Source organism: Ambystoma mexicanum, chromosome 6q (assembly GCF_040938575.1).
Source record: "Ambystoma mexicanum isolate Mex_15411 chromosome 6q, UKY_AmexF1_1, whole genome shotgun sequence".
NCBI classification, from domain to species: Eukaryota; Metazoa; Chordata; class Amphibia; order Caudata; family Ambystomatidae; genus Ambystoma; species Ambystoma mexicanum.
In genome coordinates this window covers 1,671,887,153-1,671,910,419 of record NC_090937.1, presented here as the reverse complement: position 1 = coordinate 1,671,910,419, position 23,267 = coordinate 1,671,887,153, and positions in this window count along the sequence as shown.

Here is a 23,267-nt window from a genome sequence, read left to right as displayed (position 1 = left end):
GGCTATTGCCCAGTGAAGTGTACAAGTTTGAAAGCTACCTACGTATTAAAGAACAGTTAGAAAGGTCCTGGCAGGAGAGTAAACCAGGCACTTTGCAAGTTGGGATACGTGGGGAACGTTGTGTAGGCGAGTCTGGAGACCCGCACCTGAACTTCTTAAGTCCGGGAAGGAGAGTAAACCAGGCAAGTCTGAATGTGAAGTGAATATTGGAAAGTCCTAGCAGGAGAGTAAACCAGGCCAACCTGAATGTGTGAATATCATGAGGTTGTGGCAGGAGAACAAGCCAGGCCAAAGTGAATCCGTAGACCCACATTTTAAAGAGTGTGAAGTCTAGGGGAAGCAAACCATATCCCCTTAGTGGAAAAGTTGTAAATGAACTGTGAACTGTGGTGTAAATTAAGGGGTGAGGAGGAACCCTTGAGTATGTGAAACTAAGGGAAGGGAAACATCCCCCTTCATTGAAAAGTTGTCTTTTGCCAAGGAAAGGAACTGTTGAAGAGAGTTGAAGAGAAGCAGAAAATACGAGGGAAGGGAAGACATTCCCCCATCGTTCTGAGGGTTGAGAAACTTTGAGGACCTTTAATAGTTTCTTTTTTTAAATGTTTTACTGGTTAAACAAAATTTCAACCTTTAACATATATCCATCACAAATATCAATCATTTGGTTATTTGTGCATTTTTGAAACTTTATGTTGGAACAGTAATGCAGGTTTAATTTGTACGCGTCAGGATATGATTTTGCACACAAGACAGAGAACTCTATATTTTAGGACATTCTCACACTGGCATCCTTTAGTTTCGTTGAGGCAGGGAAACCCCTTATAGTGTTAGGGCGTGATAGGTCTTTCTCCAAACCTACTTACTTTAATAAAAATCTATAACAACTGCCACAATGTCTCTGTGTTCGTGTTTTACTCCTGGTTCTTTACAGCAGTCTTCTTTGGGTTTGTAGTGGAAATGCAAACACAGCGCAGTAAAAAAACGCAAAAGTATCAGTTGCGAGAATAGCCTGCTAAAAGGTGAGGGGGCTTCATGGAGAACCACTTAGCTCTATGCACTAAATTAGAGAATGTCAGAATAATCAAATTCTGAGCAAACAACATAAAAGCACTGAACGATAGGCTGCAGGTAAGTACGTAGGGTGTAACAAATTTGAGCAATGCACTGTGAACAGGCCTCACAGCTTTTTCACTAAGAAACAAACTCACACTTTGATTTTGCTTAAACTGCGAGCACATTGCAAACTACACGTTCCCAGGAACATGCGGATAGGAATCGACAGCTTTTGATACTTTCAAGATTAGGAAGCTAAGCTCATGAGTGCCGGGGAATAGAAGTGAATGCAATATTATTTTATAATTTGGTATATTAGTTTATGAAACTGGTCTACTGGCAGTTTTAAAGTTCCCCCATGGTAGTTTCAAATTGCCAAATTGCCCTCTAGCATCACTTAGCCTGGGAAATGGTTCGAGGAGTTCTCAAGATTCAACATTAAAAGGGTAACGTGTCCGCTGTTGAAGGCTCTGTCAGTGTCGTGATCGGTCGTTCTCCCATGAGCAACAGGTGGAGATGATCAGTGGCAGATGAATAAAGATCTGCTGATCATCTCAAATGTCTCAATGCTTTGGCACAATGATGTGGGAATTATGGGTTGGACTGTGACATCACAGTGGGAGTCGAGCGTGTTGTGGTAAAACTTTCTGGGATTCAATCATTTCGGAACAAAACAATGTATGTCCTGCTATAGTGGAATGCATGTTTTTCATTAACAAGTTCCTGATGGAGGACCAACTTAATGTTGCGATGTGTTTTGATGTTAATTAGTTTACATGGTTATAAAAGCTTTGGTGTAGGGGCGTATCTTTGACAGTGCTTTTCATTTGATATTTGATATCTGATATTTTATTTCTATTGTGCTCGAACACAAGTGTTTCAGAGCGTAACAAGGCAAGGGAGGGGAACAGGGGAGAACAAAACAACGATCCTACTAGGCCCAGTGACATTGAGAATGCACAAGTGCATGGGAGAGGGGGAGCGGAAAAGTGCATGGAAGGGGGGAGAAGTGAAAAGTGCGAAGAAAGGAGAAACAGATAAATAACAATAAATAAATAATAAAGGCAACAAACAGTGGTAGTGCAGCCAGCAATTTGCAAGTGCTAGGTTTAAGGCAGCAGATAGGGTAGGTCTGATAAGTGCAGGAAGAAAAAGGGGGTGCTGTATGGGTACAGATACCCCAGTGCAAGGGGTGGCCCGGAGACAGTCCAGGAGGGTGGCATGGTGAGCAGGTACTTGGGCCCGGAGGACAGAGCGTGGCCAGGTGCAAGGTGCCAAGAGAGAACAGATCATCAGGGGAGAGGGGGAGCGAAGAAAAGAGGAAGGTCTTGAGGTGCTTCCGGAACCAGAGATGTTTCTCCTCAAGTTTTAGAGTGGCAGGGAGGCTGTTCCGGAGGAAGGCTCCAGCCGAAGACAGAGCTCTACCCCCGGCTTGTTTCTTCGAAAATGACTAACCCTGAGGGAGTTAGAGGTAGAGGAGTGAAGAGCTTGAGAGGGGAGGTATTTGTTGAGGAATAGCTGAAGGTATTTTGGACCCAGGCCCCAGAAAGCCTTGTGGACAATGCAGAGGGTTTTGAATTAAATCCTTGCATCCACTGGGAGCCAATGGAGAGATTTCAGAGCTGGAGAGATAGGATCCCAGGGCTTGAGGCCAAGGACAAGTCTTGCAGTCCTGTTCTGGATTAGTTGCAGAGGGCAGAGAGTAGAGGCAGGTAGATTTAGAAAGAGGCTGTTACAATAGTCCAACCTAGAGAGAACCAGAGCTTGGGATACCTTGATCTTCTGGGGGAAGGAGAGGAAAGGCAGAGTACCTCTGAGGAGGTGCAGTAGAAAATTTGACTTTTTAGAGACCTCAGAGATGTGGGCGGAGAAGGAAAGGGTGGAGTCAAAGATGACACTGAGGTTCTTAGCCTCACAGGTGGGGATAGGAGGAAGGCCAAGAGAGGCCGGCCAAAGAGAGAGGGGAAAGGATGGAGAAGGGTTGCCGATGAGGAGGATCTCCGTCTTGCTGGCATTCAGACAAAGATCCTTGGTGGCACACCAATCTTGAATGGTAGTTCATGCGGTTCTGTTCTGTGTGAATCTTGTGTTCCAAGCTGCGTCTTGGGCCCTGAATAAATTGCGTTTCTTCTTGCCTGGTGTACACTCCTTTTTGGATTACCTTTGTATTTTATTGGTGAGTTTTTAAGGCAACCCGCAGTACAAGTTAAATGGAGCTCACTATAGGTTTACCAGAATCCTAGCAGTAAATCCGCCAGGATACCGGCAAACGGAATTACTGTTACTGCCACTTGGTCTGGAGGCAAATCCCATAGGACTCCATGGGGGATTCGCTGGCATTCCCGGCACAGGTAATACCAGCTATTTTTTGCTGGCAGGGTGTCGGAATTATCTCAAGCTCTTGGCTGGAGGTAATTCCTCCGACCCACCAGTAAACTCGTAGTTGGCCGTTGCGGTAATGTGCTGGTATGGGTTCATTCCGGAACATTATTGCAACACCGGTCAACTTATAATGAGCCCCTATGACTTAATTGGTGTAAACCTGCTACTGGTGTAATAAAAAGGTCTTAACCAGGTCTGCCTTCAGCCACTCGATATATAGGCATTCTGTGTGTCCTTCACTGAAGTCCTGTTAAAAACAAGCATTGGCAAAGCCAACCGTTTTGCATTGTGCATACGTTTTCATCTTTTGCCAGGACCGCTATTAGATGCCCAGGTACTCGTACCATTTTACACCTGCTACCAACAATGGGTAGTTAATACCACTATGCCTGCACAAAAGCCCAGACTGTTGCCATTACCAATGCCTGCTTAACTGTGTGTATGATGCTCAAATACTGGTGGAATTAACTGCCGACAGAGAGCCTACAATGCACTGTTTATGTACGTTATGGAATGTATAGATTTAAATTATTTGAAAATAAATGCACACAACACTGAGATGTTAGTTGTGAATGACAGACTTAACGTGGCGGGAGTCATCTTTTTGTCCAAACACCTCCGTCCCAAAGACAAAAAGGAGGTTTCAAAAGTAAGCTTTAATGTGGAGAAAGAAAGGGCTTTAAATAATGCGATGGGCGCCCTTTCTGAATCCTGCCGGTTTCCCATGAGCAGAACTCAAGGTCTACTTTCCCGGCTATCATTCCCACGCCAGGTCTCGCCTAGGAACGCCTTTGCCACCTCACCTTGGGACTTTAACAGCAGTATCTATTCAGGAGGAACAGCGACTTTAATATTCAATTTGAAGAGGATCCAGAAGGCTGCAGCTAGGACCCTGAGGAAATGAAAGAAACGGGGCCATATTTCCCCAGCACTAGTGTCTCTTCATGATGATAGGTTATTTATAACGTGATTAATACCTAGAGGTTTCTAAGTGCGGACCCAGGGATCGAACCTGTGGTGCTCCTGTCTTCTTGCTTCCAAGGCAAGCACATTGCCCCTGAGCTATCCTCCTGAGACTGGGAGGGTTCATTGGCTTCTGGTAAAAAAAAACATTGGGCCTCCTTACGGGTTTAGTGGCAGTTCTGTGGTGAAACCGGTGAATTACCATTAAACTCAATTACCGTTCCCGCCACTTGGACGTGTGGGTTTACCACCGGAATACGAGTGGCGGCCGGTGGTGAGAAACCCATGGAATCCTAGGACTCCCTGGGGATTTCAGGCAGTAAAGCCGCCAATATTTAGATGGAACCTGGAGGATCTACTCCCAGCTGCTGCTGAACGGGAATTTTCCACTTTACCTTGAAATGTATAGTTCAGGGTGGGAAAAACAGCAGTAATTCTGTTACCACCAAAATGAGTGGCGGTAACCGAATTACCACCACCTTCGGAGGGATCGGCTTAATTGTAATTAGCCCCATTATCCTAGGTCTACAAAAGTTCACAACACCTAAATACCTCCACTGTCTCGCAAACTCCAACTTTATGTCCCAAGATGCTCTTTGAGATGCTAGCCTGACCGAACCATTATTCTTCCATCTCCCAAAAAAGAGAGGTTCATTGATGGGGCTGGCGGCAAGACAATGGAACTCTCCACTTTCTCTGCGAAAATAATCCAACCTGAGAACCTTCAGGAAACATCTTAAGACATTCCAATAGGCACATACCCCTACTAGTATCACCATAGTAGCTCTGGATACTGCTTCTGGCTACTCTTTTCAGTAGTGCCATGAAGCCCTCTGGTGTGTGCTAAACTCTGGTGTGTGCTAAGCAGGCTGGAAGAGCTGCTGGTCCACTCAATGTTCGCTGTCAAGTTCCTCAGGGCTTGTTGGGTTCCTGAGATGGTGGGAAGTGAGGATTTGCAAATAGACATGTGAGTGGGCCCAGCTCAATAATGAACGAGTCAATTTCCACCATTTCAGAGAGAGCTCAAAACTCCCAAGAGGGGAGCAAACCCTCCAAAGGTCTCACCGCACGCCATACTGAATCTGAACTGTAAAACCGGGCAAAGACGACGAACCTGCGGTGAGGGTTTCGCAGCCCAACAACCTATACTCCAATAATAGTCATTGAAAGAGCATTACACATGTACAATTCACCACACAATTAACATGGAAAGTTCACACAAGTGAGCAACTTACTTAACAAATAGAGACAGATGCCAACGGCCAATGCATGTTGGACCCAGCAGGTTCTTCATCAGGACATAAAAATAATAAACCTAATGTTCACATACAAAAACCCAATGTAAAGGAGGCATGTAGCCTCCTGCCACACAATCCAAGATCTGGCAACAGCTCCAATGCCATCCTGTAGCTGGAACAAGCTAATGACAAGTTAAACCGCTTACCGAAGGCACATTGAAGCTAAAGTCGTATAACCATGAGTTTGCACAGAAAACACGGAGAGCGCAGGAAAGAAAAGGTTCTGTGTCAGTTGGCCGGTGGACTTGTTTTTGGTAGTGGCTCCAAAATGTCTGCCACATTGTGTATAGGTGCTATATAAATAAACTATCATATCATATTACTTGCTTCTCTTGTCTAGGAAGTGGCACTGTACTTGCTACTGAAGACAGTGCTCTTGTCTAGGAGGCAACACTGTACACCTAGGAGGTGGCACTGTACTGCTAGTGAAGACCATACTCTTGTCTAGAAGGCGGCACTGTACTTGCTACTGAAGGCAGTTTTCTTGTCTAGGAGGCGGCAAAGTACTTGCTACTGAAGACAGTTATCTTGTCTAGGAGGCGGCACTGTACGGGCTACTGAAGACAGTTATCTTGTCTAGGAGGCGGCACTGTACGGGCTACTGAAGACAGTTCTCTTGTCTAGGAGGCCGCACTGTACTGCTACTGAAGACAGTGCTCTTGTCTAGGAGGCAGCACTGTACTGCTACTGAAGGCAGTTCTCTTGTCTAGGAGGCAACACTGTACTGCTAGTGAAGACCATACTCTTGTCTAGGAGGCGGCACTGTACTTGCTACTGAAGGCAGTTTTCTTGTCTAGGAGGCGGCACTGTACTTGCTACTGAAGACAGTTATCTTGTCTAGGAGGCAGCACTGTACGGGCTACTGAAGACAGTTCTCTTGTCTAGGAGGCCGCACTGTACTGCTACTGAAGACAGTGCTCTTGTCTAGGAGGCAGCACTGTACTGCTACTGAAGGCAGTTCTCTTGTCTAGGAGGCGGCACTGTACCTGCTACTGAAGACAGTGCTCTTGTCTAGGAGGCGGCACTGTACTGCACTGAAGGCAGTTCTCTTGTCTAGGAGGCAGCACTGTACATGCTACTGAAGACAGTTCTCTTGTCTAGGAAGCAGCACTGAACAGCTACTGAAGGCAGTTTTCTTGTCTAGGTGGCGGCACTGTACTTGCTACGGAAGACAGTTCTCTTGTCTAGGAGGTGGCACTGTACTACTATTGAAGACAGTTCTCTTGTCTAGGAGGCGGCACTGTACCTGCCACTGAAGACAGTTCTCTCATCTAGGAGGTGGCATTGTACTTGGTACTGAAGGCAGTGCTCTTGCCTAGGAGGTTGCACTGTACTGCTACTGAAGACAGTTCTCTTGTCTAGGCGGCGGCACTGTATTTGCTAATGAAGACAGTTCTCTTTTTTAGGAGGCAGCACTGTACTTGCTACTGAAGACAGTTCACTTGTCTAGGAGGCGGCATTGTACCTGCCACTGAAGACAGTTCTCTCGTCTAGGAGGTGGCATTGTACTTGGTACTGAAGACAGTGCTTTTGCCTAGGAGGTGGCACTCTACTGCTACTGAAGACAGTTCTCTTGTATAGGCGGCAGCACTGTATTTTCTACTGAAGACAGTTCTCTTGTTTAGGAGGCAGCACTGTACTTGCTACTGAAGACAGTTCACTTGTCTAGGAGGCAGCACTGTACTTGCTACTGAAGACAGTTCTCTTGTCTGGTTGGCGCCACTGTACTTGCTATTGAAGACAGTTCTCATGTCTAGGAGACAGCACTGTACTTGCTACTGAAGACAGTTCTCTTGCCTCTTGTCTAGGAGGTGGCACTGTACTTACTACTGAAGCAAGTTCTCTCGTCTAGGAGATGGCACTGTACTTGTTACTGAAGACCGAGCTCTTGTCTAGGAGGCAGCACTGTACTGCTACTGAAGACAGTTCTCATGTCTAGGAGGCGGCACTGTACTTGCTACTGAAGACAGTTCCTTGTCTAGGAGCCGGCACTGTACTTGCTACTGAAGACAGTTTACTTGTCTAGGGGGCAGCACTGTACTTGCTACTGAAGACAGTTCTCTTGTCTTTGAGACAGCACTGTACGTGCTACTGAAGACAGTTCTCTTGTCTAGGAGGCAGCACTGTACTTGCTACTGAAGACAGTGCTCTTGTCTAAGAGGGGGCACTGTACTGCTACTAACAGTTCTCTTGTCTAGGAAGCGGCTTGTACTTCATACTGAAGACAGATCTCTTGTCTAGGAGGCGGCACTGTACTTGCTACTAAAGACAGTGCCCTTGTCTGTGAGGCAGCACTGCACTTGCTACTGAATACAGTGCTCTTGTCTAGGAGGCGGCACTGCACTTGCTACTGAATACAGTGCTCTTGTCTAGGAGACGGCACTGTACTTGCAAATGAAGACAGTTCTCTCGTCTAGGAGGTGGCACTGTACTTGCTACTGAAGACAGTGCTCTTTTCTAGGAGGTGGCACTGTACTTGCTACTGAAGACAGTTCTCTCGTCTAGGAGGTGGCACTGTACTTGTTACTGAAGACAGTGCTCTTGTCTAGGAGGCAGCACTGCACTTGCTACTGAATACAGTGCTCTTGTCTAGGAGACGGCACTGTACTTGCAAATGAAGACAGTCTCTCGTCTAGGAGGTGGCACTGTACTTGCTACTGAAGACAGTGCTCTTTTCTAGGAGGTGGCACTGTACTTGCTACTGAAGACAGTTCTCTCATCTAGGAGGTGGCACTGTACTTGCTACTGAAGACAGTGCTCTTGTCTAAGAGGGGGCACTGTACTGCTACTAACAGTTCTCTTGTCTATGAAGCGGCTTGTACTTCATACTGAAGACAGATCTCTTGTCTAGGAGGCGGCACTGTACTTGCTACTAAAGACAGTGCTCTTGTCTAGGAAGCAGCACTGAACAGCTACTGAAGGCAGTTTTCTGGTCTAGGTGGCGGCACTGTACTTGCTACGGAAGACAGTTCTCTTGTCTAGGAGGTGGCACTGTACTACTATTGAAGACAGTTCTCTTGTCTAGGAGGCGGCACTGTACCTGCCACTGAAGACAGTTCTCTCATCTAGGAGGTGGCATTATACTTGGTACTGAAGACAGTGCTCTTGCCTAGGAGGTTGCACTGTACTGCTACTGAAGACAGTTCTCTTGTCTAGGCGGCGGCACTGTATTTGCTAATGAAGACAGTTCTCTTGTTTAGGAGGCAGCACTGTACTTGCTACTGAAGACAGTTCACTTGTCTAGGAGGCGGCATTGTACCTGCCACTGAAGACAGTTCTCTCGTCTAGGAGGTGGCATTGTACTTGGTACTGAAGACAGTGCTTTTGCCTAGGAGGTGGCACTCTATTGCTACTGAAGACAGTTCTCTTGTATAGGCGGCAGCACTGTATTTTCTACTGAAGACATTTCTCTTGTTTAGGAGGCAGCACTGTACTTGCTACTGAAGACAGTTCACTTGTCTAGGAGGCAGCACTGTACTTGCTACTGAAGACAGTTCTCTTGTCTGGTTGGCGCCACTGTACTTGCTATTGAAGACAGTTCTCCTGTCTAGGAGACAGCACTGTACTTGCTACTGAAGACAGTTCTCTTGTCTCTTGTCTAGGAGGTGGCACTGTACTTACTACTGAAGCAAGTTCTCTCGTCTAGGAGATGGCACTGTACTTGTTACTGAAGACCGAGCTCTTGTCTAGGAGGCAGCACTGTACTGCTACTGAAGACAGTTCTCATGTCTAGGAGGCGGCACTGTACTTGCTACTGAAGACAGTTCCTTGTCTAGGAGCCGGCACTGTACTTGCTACTGAAGACAGTTTACTTGTCTAGGGGGCAGCACTGTACTTGCTACTGAATACAGTTCTCTTGTCTTTGAGACAGCACTGTACGTGCTACTGAAGACAGTTCTCTTGTCTAGGAGGCAGCACTGTACTTGCTACTGAAGACAGTGCTCTTGTCTAAGAGGGGGCACTGTACTGCTACTAACAGTTCTCTTGTCTAGGAAGCGGCTTGTACTTCATACTGAAGACAGATCTCTTGTCTAGGAGGCGGCACTGTACTTGCTACTAAAGACAGTGCCCTTGTCTGTGAGGCAGCACTGCACTTGCTACTGAATACAGTGCTCTTGTCTAGGAGACGGCACTGTACTTGCAAATGAAGACAGTTCTCTCGTCTAGGAGGTGGCACTGTACTTGCTACTGAAGACAGTGCTCTTTTCCAGGAGGTGGCACTGTACTTGCTACTGAAGACAGTTCTCTCGTCTAGGAGGTGGCACTGTACTTGTTACTGAAGACAGTGCTCTTGTCTAGGAGGCGGCACTGCACTTGCTACTGAATACAGTGCTCTTGTCTAGGAGACGGCACTGTACTTGCAAATGAAGACAGTTCTCTCGTCTAGGAGGTGGCACTGTACTTGCTACTGAAGACAGTGCTCTTTTCTAGGAGGTGGCACTGCACTTGCTACTGAAGACAGTTCTCTCGTCTAGGAGGTGGCACTGTACTTGCTACTGAAGACAGTGCTCTTGTCTAAGAGGGGGCACTGTACTGCTACTAACAGTTCTCTTGTCTAGGAAGCGGCTTGTACTTCATACTGAAGACAGATCTCTTGTCTAGGAGGCGGCGCTGCACTTGCTACTGAATACAGTGCTCTTGTCTAGGAGACGGCACTGTACTTGCAAATGAAGACAGTTCTCTCGTCTAGGAGGTGGCAGTGTACTTACTATTGAAGACAGTTCTGTTATCTAGGAGGCAGCACTGTACTTGCTACTGAAAACAGTGCTCTTGTCTAGGAGGCGGCACTGTACTTGCTACTGAAGACAGTTCTCTTGTCTACGAGGCGGCACTGTACTTGCTGCTGAAGACAGTGTTTTCGTCTAGGAGGCGGCACTGTACTTGCTACTTAAGACAGTGCTCTTGTCTAGGAGGCGGCACTGTACTTGCTGCTGAAGACAGTGTTCTCGTCTAGGAGGCGGCACTGTACTTGCTACTTAAGACAGTGCTCTTGTCTAGGAGGTGGCACTGTACTTGCTACTGAAGACAGTTCTCTTGTCTAGGAGGCGGCACTGTACTTGCTACTGAAGACAGTGATCTTGTCTAGGAGGCTGCACTGTACTTGCTACTTAAGACAGTGCTCTTGTCTAGGAGGCGGCACTGCAATGCTCCAGTCCAGTGAGAATGTGTCTCACCAACCTCTGAACAGTGCCAGGGGCTTTCTTCAGGCCAGCGGCCACTTCCGTAAACTGGCACAAGCTCTCAGGTCTAGAGAATGATGTCTTCTCTTTGGCACATTCACTGACTGCACTTTGACAGTGATACGAGGTCAGGTTAAAGGTAGTCAGGCACCAAGATGATCCTAACAGCAAAGGGTGAGCATGTGTCTTTGTGTCCGCATTCTCTTCCTGTAATCCATGATAAAGTTGCCGAGCCCTAATTTAGAACCAAAGTGATAACCAGCCTCGCATGGTATCCTGCAACTCTTATTCTTGAAGTGGGCTATCTTCCATGCCTTTATCATGCTTGAACCATGCCCCGGACCTGCAACCATGCCCCGGACCTGCAACCATGCACCAGACCTACAACCATGACCCAGACCTGCAATCATGCCGCGAACCTGCACCCATGCATCAGACCTGCAACCATGCCCCGGACCTGCAACCATGCATCGGACCTGCAACCATGGCCCAGACCTGCAACCATGCCATGGACCTGCGCCCATGCCCCTTACCTGCAGCCATGCCCCGGACCTGCAACCATGCACTGGAACTGCAACCGTGTCCCAGATCTGCAACCATGCATCAGACCTGCAACCATGCCATGGACCTGCAACCATGCCCCGGTCCTGCAACCATGCATCGGACCTGCAACCATGCCCTGAACCTGCCACCATGCATCGGACCTGCAACCATGTCCCAGACCTGCAACCATGCCATGGACCTGCGACCATGCCCCAGACCTGCCACCATGCCCCAGACCTGCAACCATGTCCTGGACCTGCAACCATGCCACTGACCTGTGACCATGCCCCAGACCTGCCACTATGCCCTGGATCTGCCACCATGCCCCGGACCTGCAACCATACCTCAGACCTGCAACCATGTGCCTGATCTGCAACCATGCCCCAGACCTGCAACCATGTCCTGGATCTGCAACCATGCCCTGGACCTACAACCATGCATCGGACCTGCAACCATGCCACGGACCTGTGACCATGCCCCGGACCTGCCACCATGCCCCAGACCTGCCACCATGCCCCGGACCTGCAACCATGCATCAGACTTACAACCATGCATCAGCTCTGCAACCATGCTCCGGACCTACAACCATGCATCGGACCTGCAACCATGACCCAGACCTGCAACCATGCCGCGAACCTGCACCCATGCATCAGACCTGCAACCATGCCCCGGACCTGCAACCATGCATCAGACCTGCAACCATGGCCCAGACCTGCAACCATGCCACGGACCTGCGCCCATGCCCCTTACCTGCAGCCATGCCCCGGACCTGCAACCATGCACTGGAACTGCAACCATGTCCCAGATCTGCAACCATGCATCAGACCTGCAACCATACCATGGACCTGCAACCATGCCCCGGTCCTGCAACCATGCATCGGACCTGCAACCATGCCCTGGACCTGCCACCATGCATCGGACCTGCAACCATGTCCCAGACCTGCAACCATGCCATGGACCTGCGACCATGCCCCAGACCTGCCACCATGCCCCAGACCTGCAACCATGTCCTGGACCTGCAACCATGCATCGGACCTGCAACCATGCCACTGACCTGTGACCATGCCCCAGACCTGCCACTATGCCCTGGATCTGCCACCATGCCCCGGACCTGCAACCATGCCTCAGACCTGCAACCATGTGCCTGATCTGCAACCATGCCCCAGACCTGCAACCATGTCCTGGATCTGCAACCATGCCCTGGACCTACAACCATGCATCAGACCTGCAACCATGCCACGGACCTGTGACCATGCCCCGGACCTGCCACCATGCCCCGGACCTGCCACCATGCCCCAGACCTGCCACCATGCCCCGGACCTGCAACCATGCATCAGACTTGCAACCATGCATCAGCTCTGCAACCATGCCCCGGACCTGCAATTAGAGAGAACAAAAAGGGAAAACTGTTGGTGAACAGCTATCAAGACCTCATGCTGCATTGATGCCTCTTGCACAGAGAGTTTCACACCCTGCATTGAGCCCCTTGGGGGACAGCCTGAGAGCCCTCAGGCTGTCCTGATGCCTATGTAGAGAGCCCTTCGGGGGCCAGCCTGAGAGCCCTGAGGTTGCCTTGATGCCTCTTGCACAGAGAGTTTCACACCCTGCATTGAGCCCCTTGGGGGACAGCCTGAGAGCCCTCAGGCTGTCCTGATGCCTATGTAGAGAGCCCTTCGGGGGCCAGCCTGAGAGCCCTGAGGTTGCCTTGATGCCTCTTGCACAGAGAGCTTCACTCCCTGTTTTGAGCCCTTTGGGGGCCAGCCTGAGAGCCCTCACGTTCACTCCCTGCATTGAGCCCTTTGGGGGCCAGCCTGAGAGCCCCCATGCTGCCCCGATGCCTCTTGCAGAGAGTTTCACTCCCTGCTGTGAGGCCTTTGGGGGCCAGCCTGAGAGCCCCCATCCTGCCCGATGCCTCTTGCACAGAGTTTTACTCCCTGCTGTGAGCACTTTGGGGGCCAGCCTGGAGCCCCATGCTGCCCCGATGCCTCTTGCACAGAGAGTTTTACTCCCTGCTGTGAGCCATTTGGGGCCAGCCTGAGAGCCCTCATGTTTCACTCCCTGTTGTGAGCCTTTTGGGGACCAGCCTGAGAGCAGGTCAGAGAGGTACTGGCGTTCTACCTCGTCCTCTTCTGAGACCAGCAGCGGCGCCGCCATTGACCCTCATGCCGGAAGTGCTGCGGCTCATCCCCCATGCGATGGAGAACCCTCACAGGCTCCCAAGAGTGCCAGTGGCAGCCCAGTCTGTGACCTCTGTCCTTCAGTGGTCAGTGTGTGGGCCACTGCAACAGGTCTCACGAGCCTCTTGGCAACCAGCCTTGCCTGGCACCTTATCATAGCGTCGGGTGCGTGTAGGTGTGGTGTTCTTCCACGTGGACCGCCTCACGCAATTGCACCGATCACTCATCCATTCACACAAGGATGGGGCCGACACTGAGCTGGGGTGCAACACGTCTTTACTGGAATACAGCCAGCCTGAAACTGCCCACTGGGCGGTAACCCCGCCCCTTAACATACGTGGGTCGCAGCCCACTAATACACAGAAACAGACAGCGGACTCATCCTCTAACAAGTACAAGACTGGCGACACCACACCCTCCCGTTACTAAACCTTAAGTCTGGCCATCAGTTAATTTCTTCAATGAGGCGATGGGGTTTCTTTCTCGTTCTCGTTGGTCGACACTCTGCTCTGGCCGAAGGGTCTGTCCAGGCCTCTGGTGCCATGTCCCCTTCAGAGTCTTCTCTGTCTGCTTCATAAGAAGCATCCCATTTAGAGAAATCATCACTCAAGTTTGTGTCGCCTGAGGTTGGGGTTCCAGGCATCCGTCTGAAGTGAGATGAGTTTCTCGTTATGGACCTACGGTCTCCTTCCGTGGTGATGAGTGATCCATTCTTCTTGACAATGATGAACGGTTCCTTACTGAATGGCGCTATGTTTTTGCGATGTTGAGGTTGGCGGACCACTACCAGGTCTCCTGGTGCTAAATCGTTCACTTTGGCTCGGCGGGTGGCATCCGCAGTCCTTTTCATGTTCTCCTTCATGAACTTATCTTTCTCTCTCATCTCTGTGTCCTTTTCATATTGATCTTCATCAACTGCCACATGTGGTATTCGTGTTCTAATCGTTCGCCCAAACATCACCTCTGATGGTGTTTTCCCGGTGGTGCTGTGTGGAGTATTCCTGTAGTCTCGCATGAGTTGGTATAGCAGCTTCTCGACAGGCTCTCCAGTGATGCGTACATTTTGTGTGGTGTGCTTAATGTTGCTCATGAACCTTTCTACTGTTCCATTCGCCTGTGGCCATAGGGGTGACAGTTTTCTGTGCCGAAAACCCATGTATTCTGCAAATCTTTGGAAGTCTTGCCCCGTGAACGGAGGTCCATTATTGGACTTTACTACCTTGGGTACTCCGTAGGCTGCGAACATCCAATCTAGGGCGGGTATGGTGTGATGTGCTGATGTGGACGGGACTATCTGCAGGTCGGGGTATCGGGAGTATTCGTCCACAGCCACAGGATGTATTCTCCCCCTTCCATGGGCCCAAAGTGGTCGACAGCTATTTCCTCCCATGTTCCTTCGGGCAGTGCGGTCATGTTCAGGGGATGTGTGCGGCTTTACAAGCGCACAGGTAGGGCAGTCTTGCAGTAGTTCTTCCACTGAGGTGTCTAGTTGTGGGAACCATAATTTCTGTTTTAGCATCCTTTTGGTAGATACGATCCCTCGGTGTCCTTCGTGGGCTAATTCTAGTACTTTCTGCCGCAGGCTGCGCGGAATCACGAGCTTGGTGCCCTTTTTTACAGCAACCCTTCGTCTGATTTTGCGAGTTCCTCTTTCACGGCTAGAAAGCATGTGATGTCTTGTTTTGTGTCATCATTCATTGTTTCTCAGATCTGTTTGGCATGTTTCCATCGCCCTGTTTCTAGACATCGTAGTATGATTTGTATCCCTTGATCAGTGTTGGACTCACGAGTTATGTGATCCATGTCAAGTCCTTGTGGTGTGTTGCTGTGAATGGCATATCTTATGTACTGGTCAGCTATGGAGGGCTCTGGTCCGCATGTATCTTTCAGATGTCTCGAGAGGAAATCTGAAGGGTTTTGCTCTTTCCCTGGCCTGTGTGTGATGGTAAATTGGTAGTCTTGTAGTCGAAGTGCCCATCGGGCTATCCTGGGTGGCATTTTTGTCTGAGGGTTGCCATAGATGAAGACGAGGGCCTGATGGTCCGTTACAACTATGAAAGGCTTTCCATACAGGAACAAATGAAAATGTTCGCAGGCCCTGACCACTGCCAAACCTTCCTTTTCTGCCTGAGAGTAGGCTTGCTCGGTTTTGGAGAGGCTTCGACTGGCATAGGATACTATGTGTTTTCCGCTTTCCTCTCTGTCATCAAGTTGTGTTAGGATGGTGCCTAGGCCAACTGGACTGGCGTCAACAATGAGTTCTGTGGTCTTCTTGGGTTCAAAATATGCCATATTTCAGGCGTCGGAGATGCGGTCCTTGATGATTTGAAACGCCTCTTGGCATTGGGGTGACCAGATGAATTCTGTGTTGAGCTTGGTGAGGGCTCGGAGGGGTTCACTGATGGAGGCAAAATCCCTTATGTATCTGGTGCAGTAACTTGCAAGTCCCAAGAATGATCTGAGGTCTCAGGTGGTGGCGGGTGGCTTGGCTTCTCGGAGCGCACTGACTTTCTCTGGGTCTGGTGTCATGCCCTTCTCAGAGAATATGTGTCCAAAGAAGCAGAGTGTTGTCTTGCGAAATTCACATTTCTCCTTCTTTAGTGTGAGCCGTGCATCTTCTAAGGCCATGCACACTCTCATTAGCGTGTCATCGTGTTGCTCTTGATTTTGGCCGAAGACCAGGATGTCGTCGCTGTAGTTCAAGCAGTTCGGCACGTGCTTCATGACGTTGTGAATTTATGCTTGAAAAATTTCAGCCGCGGAAGACACCCCAAAGCTTAATCGCTTGTAGCGGAAAAGTCCCAGGTGGGTAGCAAATGTTGTTATGTAGCGGGAGCTCTTGCAGAGTTCCAACTGGTGATACCCTTTGTTTAAGTCCATTTTAGAGAACACGGTAGCCCCGTTCAAGAGATGTACCATGTCAGTATTTCGAGGGGCTTGATGACGTTCCCTTAGAATGGCCTCGTTTGGTCTCCTCATGTCTACACATATTCGGATGTCTTGGGAGTCTGTTTTGGGCACGGGTACAATGGGCGAGACCCATAGGGTGGGGCCTTCCGCTGGCTCAATGATGTCTGCCTCCAACAGTTTGGTCAGTTCATTTTCAACTTGCTTTTGAATGTTGATGGGGATTCCCCGGTAGTGTTGGGCTATGGGTGGGACGCTGGTGTCGATGTGGAGTTCGATCTGTTTGTCCTTCAATTTGCCAAGGCCTTTAAATAGTGACGGGAAGACTTGGTCTATGCTTGCTGTAGGGTCTAGATATTTCTGTATCATGAGGCGATATAATATGTGGATGAGTCCCATCTCTATGGCTGCTTGATAGCTCAGTATGCATCCGCTCTCAGTGGCCGCTTCCAGCACGTGCATAGGGATGTTTTTTTTGTGTTCTTTGTATCGGCACGACGCCATGAAGAATCCTTTGCATGCCAAAAGGGTCTTTGAGCCATATGGATAGATAAGTGTTCGAGCTGGTTGCAGGTGAGGGGCATTTGGTATGCTTTCATAGACTTTCTCACTGATTACATTCACGGTTGCCCCTGTGTCAATTAGAAATTTGGCTGCCATCTGGTTAACTTGTATTCTGAGAATCGGGCTATGTTCTTTTGCCGTGTTATTTCCTAGTATGTATAGATATCCCTTTTTCTGTGGTGTTTCCTGTTGTCTTTCTGGTCGGCGGGCTCTCTCATCTGATGATGCACTTGACACGCTGCCAGACTGTGACTGCTCAATGAGGCACTGTACATACCTTCGGGGTCTTCTCCTTGTTTTGGAAGGTAGGGTCTTGCTCTCCCTCGAGTCCCTTCTGTCTTGTCTTCTTTCTGGTTGTTCGTCGTGGTGATTGTGGTGCCCTTGCTCGTGGGGTTGGTATGCTCCCCAGTGGTAATGTGTCAGCTGGTTTTGTTCCGGTTCTGTTATGGGTTTGCTGCTTCTACCTGCCCCTCTCATTTTGCTGCGGAAGATCAAGCACACAGCCTTGTAATAGTTTTCCCCACCACACACGGAGCAGTTCTGACCCATTGCAGGGCATGTTCCCTCGTGGGGGTATTCATGTCCACACCGGTAACAGAAAGGGTCACTGTTGTTCCTTGCCATTCCCTCTAGCTTGTTGAGGCACTTGTGTTTTCCATGGGTGATCTTTATGTCGTCCAAACCTTTGACTTGTGCGGCGAGAGCAGCATCAGATCGCGCCAGGCGTAGGATTTCGTATAGGTTGCGCGGCTGTTGCAGCAATCGCTTGTGGAAGTCAGCGCTTTCGCACCCCACTATGATTTGTGACCTGAGGGCCTCTTCGTTGGAGTATTTGTTGAAATCACAGTGTTTCATTTTTGCTCGCAGTCTCATGACGAATGCATCTATGGTTTCGCCTTTGTTCTGTTTAGTGGTGTGGAATATGTGTCGTTCATAGTCCACGTTTGTGTGGGGTGTGAAGTATTCCGTGAGCGTTGTCTTCAGCTTAGTGTATGTGTCTATGTTGTCTTCCGGTATTTCTTCAAGGATGTCTCGCACATTTGATCCCACTGCATGGTTTAAAAGGTTGAGCTTCTGTTCATCTTCTAATGGGCCTGCCGCTTTTAAACACACTTCAAAGTCCCTTAGCCACCTCTTCCACCTTGATCCAAGGGTGCCGGTGTCAGTGAGGTCGAAATTTGCTGGCAATTGGGCTAGAAGGCTGTCTGTCATTTTTCCAGTGTCCTGTTCTGGCTGGAGTCACTGGAACTGCTAGTGATTCTCCCTCTGAGCCGCTCATGAGATGTCGCTGCATGTGTGTCTTTCCGCTGGATGTACCGGATGGAAGTTTCCTTTGGTTTTGTGTGGTGGGGCCCCGGTGCCAGAAGATGGCGCTGCTCCAGCTTTTAGGTGGCTCGTGGGCTTTTGTCTGCCTCATGCGTTGCAGTGTGAGCGCCAAAAGTGAGGGGGGCGCTGTGCCGCGTGTTGATAGGCCTGTGAGGCCTTGTGCGCGATGCGGCCTGGTGTCTTGTTGATGGCCCCGATTAGCAACCGTGATGCTGATGCAGCTGTGAGCCGTCTTGCTGGGGCTCTAGAATAGGGGGGGGCGCTGTGATGTGTGCTGTTGGGCCTTGTGGGGGGGCGCTTGTGCTTACCCCTTTGTGTGTTCTCGTGGGAGCGGGAGGTCCGTGCCTCCACTGCTCGTCTCTGGCTCGTTCCCCCAGCAGTTGCCGTCGGCGGGAGGCCAGTGCTCCTCTACCGCCCGGGATGCGTGAGCAGGGAGTCACTTCTCTACCTGCTGGTGTTTCAGCGTGCGCGGGTTGGGCCCCGCTGTCGTTGCCGTTGGCGGGAGAAGTTTGTTCTCCACCGCCCGGATGATCCGCCACACGGGGAGTTGTCGCAGCTGCTCCGCCTGCGTGAGAAGTGTGCGCCGGAGCTTGAGAGTCACTCGCGCGGGGGGGGGGACTTGTTCCGACGGTGGGGAGCCTTCACGCTCCAACCCACTTTACCGGACTTCCCCGACAGGGTGGGGTCCTGCGCTTCCAGTGGTGTCAGGCAGTACACCACGAGCGCGGTGGACCCGAGATGGCAGGCACGGTGGGACCTCGTGTCCGCCTCGTCGCCAATGTGGTGTTCTTCCACGTGGACCGCCTCACGCAATTGCACCGATCACTCATCCATTCACACAAGGATGGGGCCGACACTGAGCTGGGGTGCAACACGTCTTTACTGGAATACAGCCAGCCTCGAACTGCCCACTGGGCGGTAACCCCGCCCCTTAACACACGTGGGTCGCAGCCCACTAATAAACAGAAACAGACAGAGGACTCATCCTCTAACAAGTACAAGAGTGGCGACACCACAGTAGGGTCCCCGCCTCTGCCTTTGGCATGAGTTGGGCAGGGCTGCCCTTGCTTGTGAAGGCGGGCACAGAGTCCACCACTTCCCGTTCTTAAGACTGCAGCCCGCTCCCTCGTGGGCATGGGAGACCCCACTTTCTTTTCGGTGGGAAAGAGCAGGGGGTCGCCTGGGCATTATTGCTGCTTTTCTCTCGGCCCCCGAGGCCGCTGGGCCTGGCGTCGCCTGGAAGCCAAGGCCTTTCCGTGTTGCATCTCTGGCTCTGAACCCCCTCTCCAGGATCCCTTATAAGGGAGGTTCCGAGAGCGTTGCCCCCCACAGTGCTCCAAAATGGGGGTGCGTCTGACAGATTTCCTCCTACACTTCTGTGGCCAGAAATACAACACAGCTGCATGTCATTTGTGGACATTGTCAAGGATTAATATTATCTTAGACACTAACAGAGCCTGACAAATGTTGTGTATATTGTAGCCAGCAAAGCATGACAAAATGCAGACCATAAATGAAAGGGTCTCTTAGAGATGCAAGAAAATGGGGCTTCTATTTGCTGAATGTCTGGGGCTTGATTTACCTGTGATCTGAGGGGTTATGACATATATAACTACAGCAAGGCCCCAACATGCTGAGCTATGAGCACACATTCATGGCTTGCTTCAAACAACTGAGCACACGGATAGCTGCTATGTGCAGTCAGAAGACTATGCGCATGCTGCCACCCTGTTACCTGCCACGTGCTGTGTCTTTATCCTCGCGGCCCCCGCCCCCACCCCCCCCCCCCACCCCGTGAGGTGGCCGGCTGTTTTCTTCATCTGTATAGTCCCGCTTCAGGGGTCTGTAAGGTTCATGGTTTTCCTTTACCCCTCCCCCCACCCCCCCCCCCCACTCTTGCATTGGAAGGTCTGATGTTTTCAGGGGGTTCCTCTGCAGCATTCATGAGTTTCATACACTTGCAATCATCCTCGGTGCACGCTGATTTCTCACTAGGGGAATCCAGAAACACGGACATGTCTGGCCCTTGAGGGATGGGGTTCGAGACCCCTGACCAAGAGTATTGTTTCTTTGACCTCACACCCTACTTAAGGTAGACTGTTTTGCCTACTGAGTGGTTTCTTTACCCATGCGTTCTGCTCCAGCTGCACGTGTTTCTTTATCCTAATACCCTTTGACAGAATGCCATCTGTGCGGGTGGTATGGCCTGAGATTTTCTCCGCTTTAGTGATGAAATATGACATGTCATTTATAAGGCGCCTGTACACAAGTGATTCTAGGCGCAACAAGACAAAGGAGTGAAGACAGAAGGAGGACAAGACAAACGATCTTACTAGGCCTTGTGTTATTCAGATCGTGCAAGTGCGACAACGCAAGTGCAGGGGAAAGGGGGAATTGCAATCTTAAGTGCAGCCAGGGCGGCGCGGCTCTGGGTAAGTGCAAGGAAGCAGGGGACTGTAGGGTTAGAGTTACAGCCCCTAAGTGCGCAGTAGGCCCGGAGGCCGAGCGGAGAAGACCAATCATGTAGAAGACTCGTACCCAGTGAGACTCTGAGGGTAGCCAAGCAACCATTCAGTGCAGTGCACAGATAAGTCCGCAGGGAAGGGAGAGAGTGAAAGCAGAGGAGAAGAGGAAGGCTTTGAGCTGCTTCCGGAACTTCAGGTGGTCCGGCTCAAGTTTGAGAGGGGCAGGGAGGCCATTCCAGAGGGAGGCACCTGCAGAAGAGAGGGATTTACCCCCGACTCTCTGCTTGGAGAAGCGTCTGACCGTTACAGAATTGGAGGTAGCTGAGCAAAGTGCTCGGGAAGGGAGGTGTTTTGGAAGAGAGAGTTGGATGTAGTGTAGGCTCCGGCCCCAGAAAGTCTTGTGGACGATGCAGAGGGTCTTGAACTTGATCCTTGGAGCCACCGGGACCCAGTGGAGAGATTTCAAAGCTGGGGAAATACGGTCCCTGGGATTGAAGCCAAGGACAAGTCTCACAGTCCTATTCTGGATTAGTTGCAGAGGGTGGAGAGTAGAGGAGGGCAGATTGAGACAGAGGCTGTTGCAGTAGTCCAGCCTAGAGAGAAACGAAGTCCTAGAGACAGTGAGATTCTGGGGGAAAGTGAGAAAAGGAAGAATACCTCAGAGGAGGTGCAGCTGGAAGTGGGCCTTCTTGGCAAGATCCGTGATATGAGGAGAGGAGGACAGGGTGGAGTCGAAGATGACAACAATGTTTTTTGCCTCAAAGGAAGCCGAAGGAAGAGGGTCCAAGGAGGGCAGCCAGGGAGGGAACGCGCCAGCAGGAGTCCCAATGAGAAGGATCTCCGGCTTACTGGCATTAAGGCAGAGGTCGTTGGGGGTGCAACAATCCTGAATCACAGACAGTCAGGAATGAGTAAGAGGCAAAGAGGCTGATGGGAGCCTGAAAGAGAGCTGGGTGTTATCCACATAACACTGAAAGTTAGAGGAAGGGAGAAATCAGGTGGGCCAAACGGGTCAAGTAAACATTGAAGAGTCAGTGTGAGAGAATAGAGCCATGGGGAACACCACATGTGGAGAGAGGTGGTCGAGAGAAAGGACCCAAGTTGGACCTGGGAGGGTTGGTCCAGGAGGAAGATCAACCACTCTAGGGTCTGATCCATGATGCCCAGGTTCTCATGGAGTCACTTGATCAGGATGGTATGGTTGACCATGTTAAGAGCAAAGGAAAGGTCAAGGAGGATGAGGACAGAAGGAATGCCGGAGTCAAGATTGGTGAGCAGATATTCACAGGTGTTCAGGAGAGCAGTTTCAGTGCCTCTGGCTGTTCTGAAGCCAGACTGATGGTCATGGAGACAACCAACAGATACAGTGTAGAGAGTAAGCTGGAAGATGGCCAGCTTTTCCAGGAGTTTGCTCAGGAAAGGAGTGATAGAGATTGGGCGATAGTTTGCCGGACAAGTAGGATCGGCAGAATACTTTTGTAAGGAGGGGGTGCACAAGGGAGTGCTTGAGGAGAGCGGGGAAGGATTCAGTGGTGAAAGAGTGATTTCAGAAATCAGCCAAGGCTGGATCTAGGGTGTCAATATGGTCCTTGATGGTTCTGGAGAAGCAGGGGATTACCTGTTTGGATGGCACTTTCATAGATCAGACTTGTCTAGAAACATCATCAGGTGTTGTCAGAGAAAGAGGAGAAAGGAGGAGGAGAGGAAGAGGCGGCCAGAGGGGGGCCGAGTGAGGTAGAGGAAGAGGAGAACAAGGACCGGATATCCTGAGTTTAAGTGGTTAAATAAGAGGCCAGAGCCGTACAGAGGACCTGGGAGGGAACAAGAGAGGTGAAGACTGCAGAAGGATTAGCCAGCTCCTTGCAGATTTTAAAGAGTTTGGCTGTATCGTTAGAGGCCGAGACGCAGGCTTAGATGTAGACTCTCTTTCTGGACAGAACAGAGAGTCTGTATTTATTTATTTATTACATTTGTATAGCGCACATACAGCCAAAAGGCATCGTGGCACTGTTAATTGTGGCATACATAGTTACATAAAGGTTACATACATATAATGGAGGCAGGTTACAGATGTATTGCCTTTGGAGCAGGCAGCAGGCCAGTTTGTCAGAGGATGCACCCGAAGCCCTCTTCCTCTTCTCAGCCACTCTGCACGTGCGTTTCAGGGCGACGAAGTTGGAGTCATACCAAGAGTTGCAGTTGGAGGTAGGCTTCAGATGGATTCTCATGACAGGGGCATGGATATCCAGGGTGTTGGAGATAGAAAGATGCAGGTTAGAAAGGGCTGTGTAAGGGTGTGAGTCACCCACAGGAGTAGGAGGAGCAGAGAAAGTAGAGGCAAAGGTGTCCAATGACAACTCGCTTCATGATCCGAATGACGAGAAGGCAGGTGGCAGTGCTGGGGTAGGC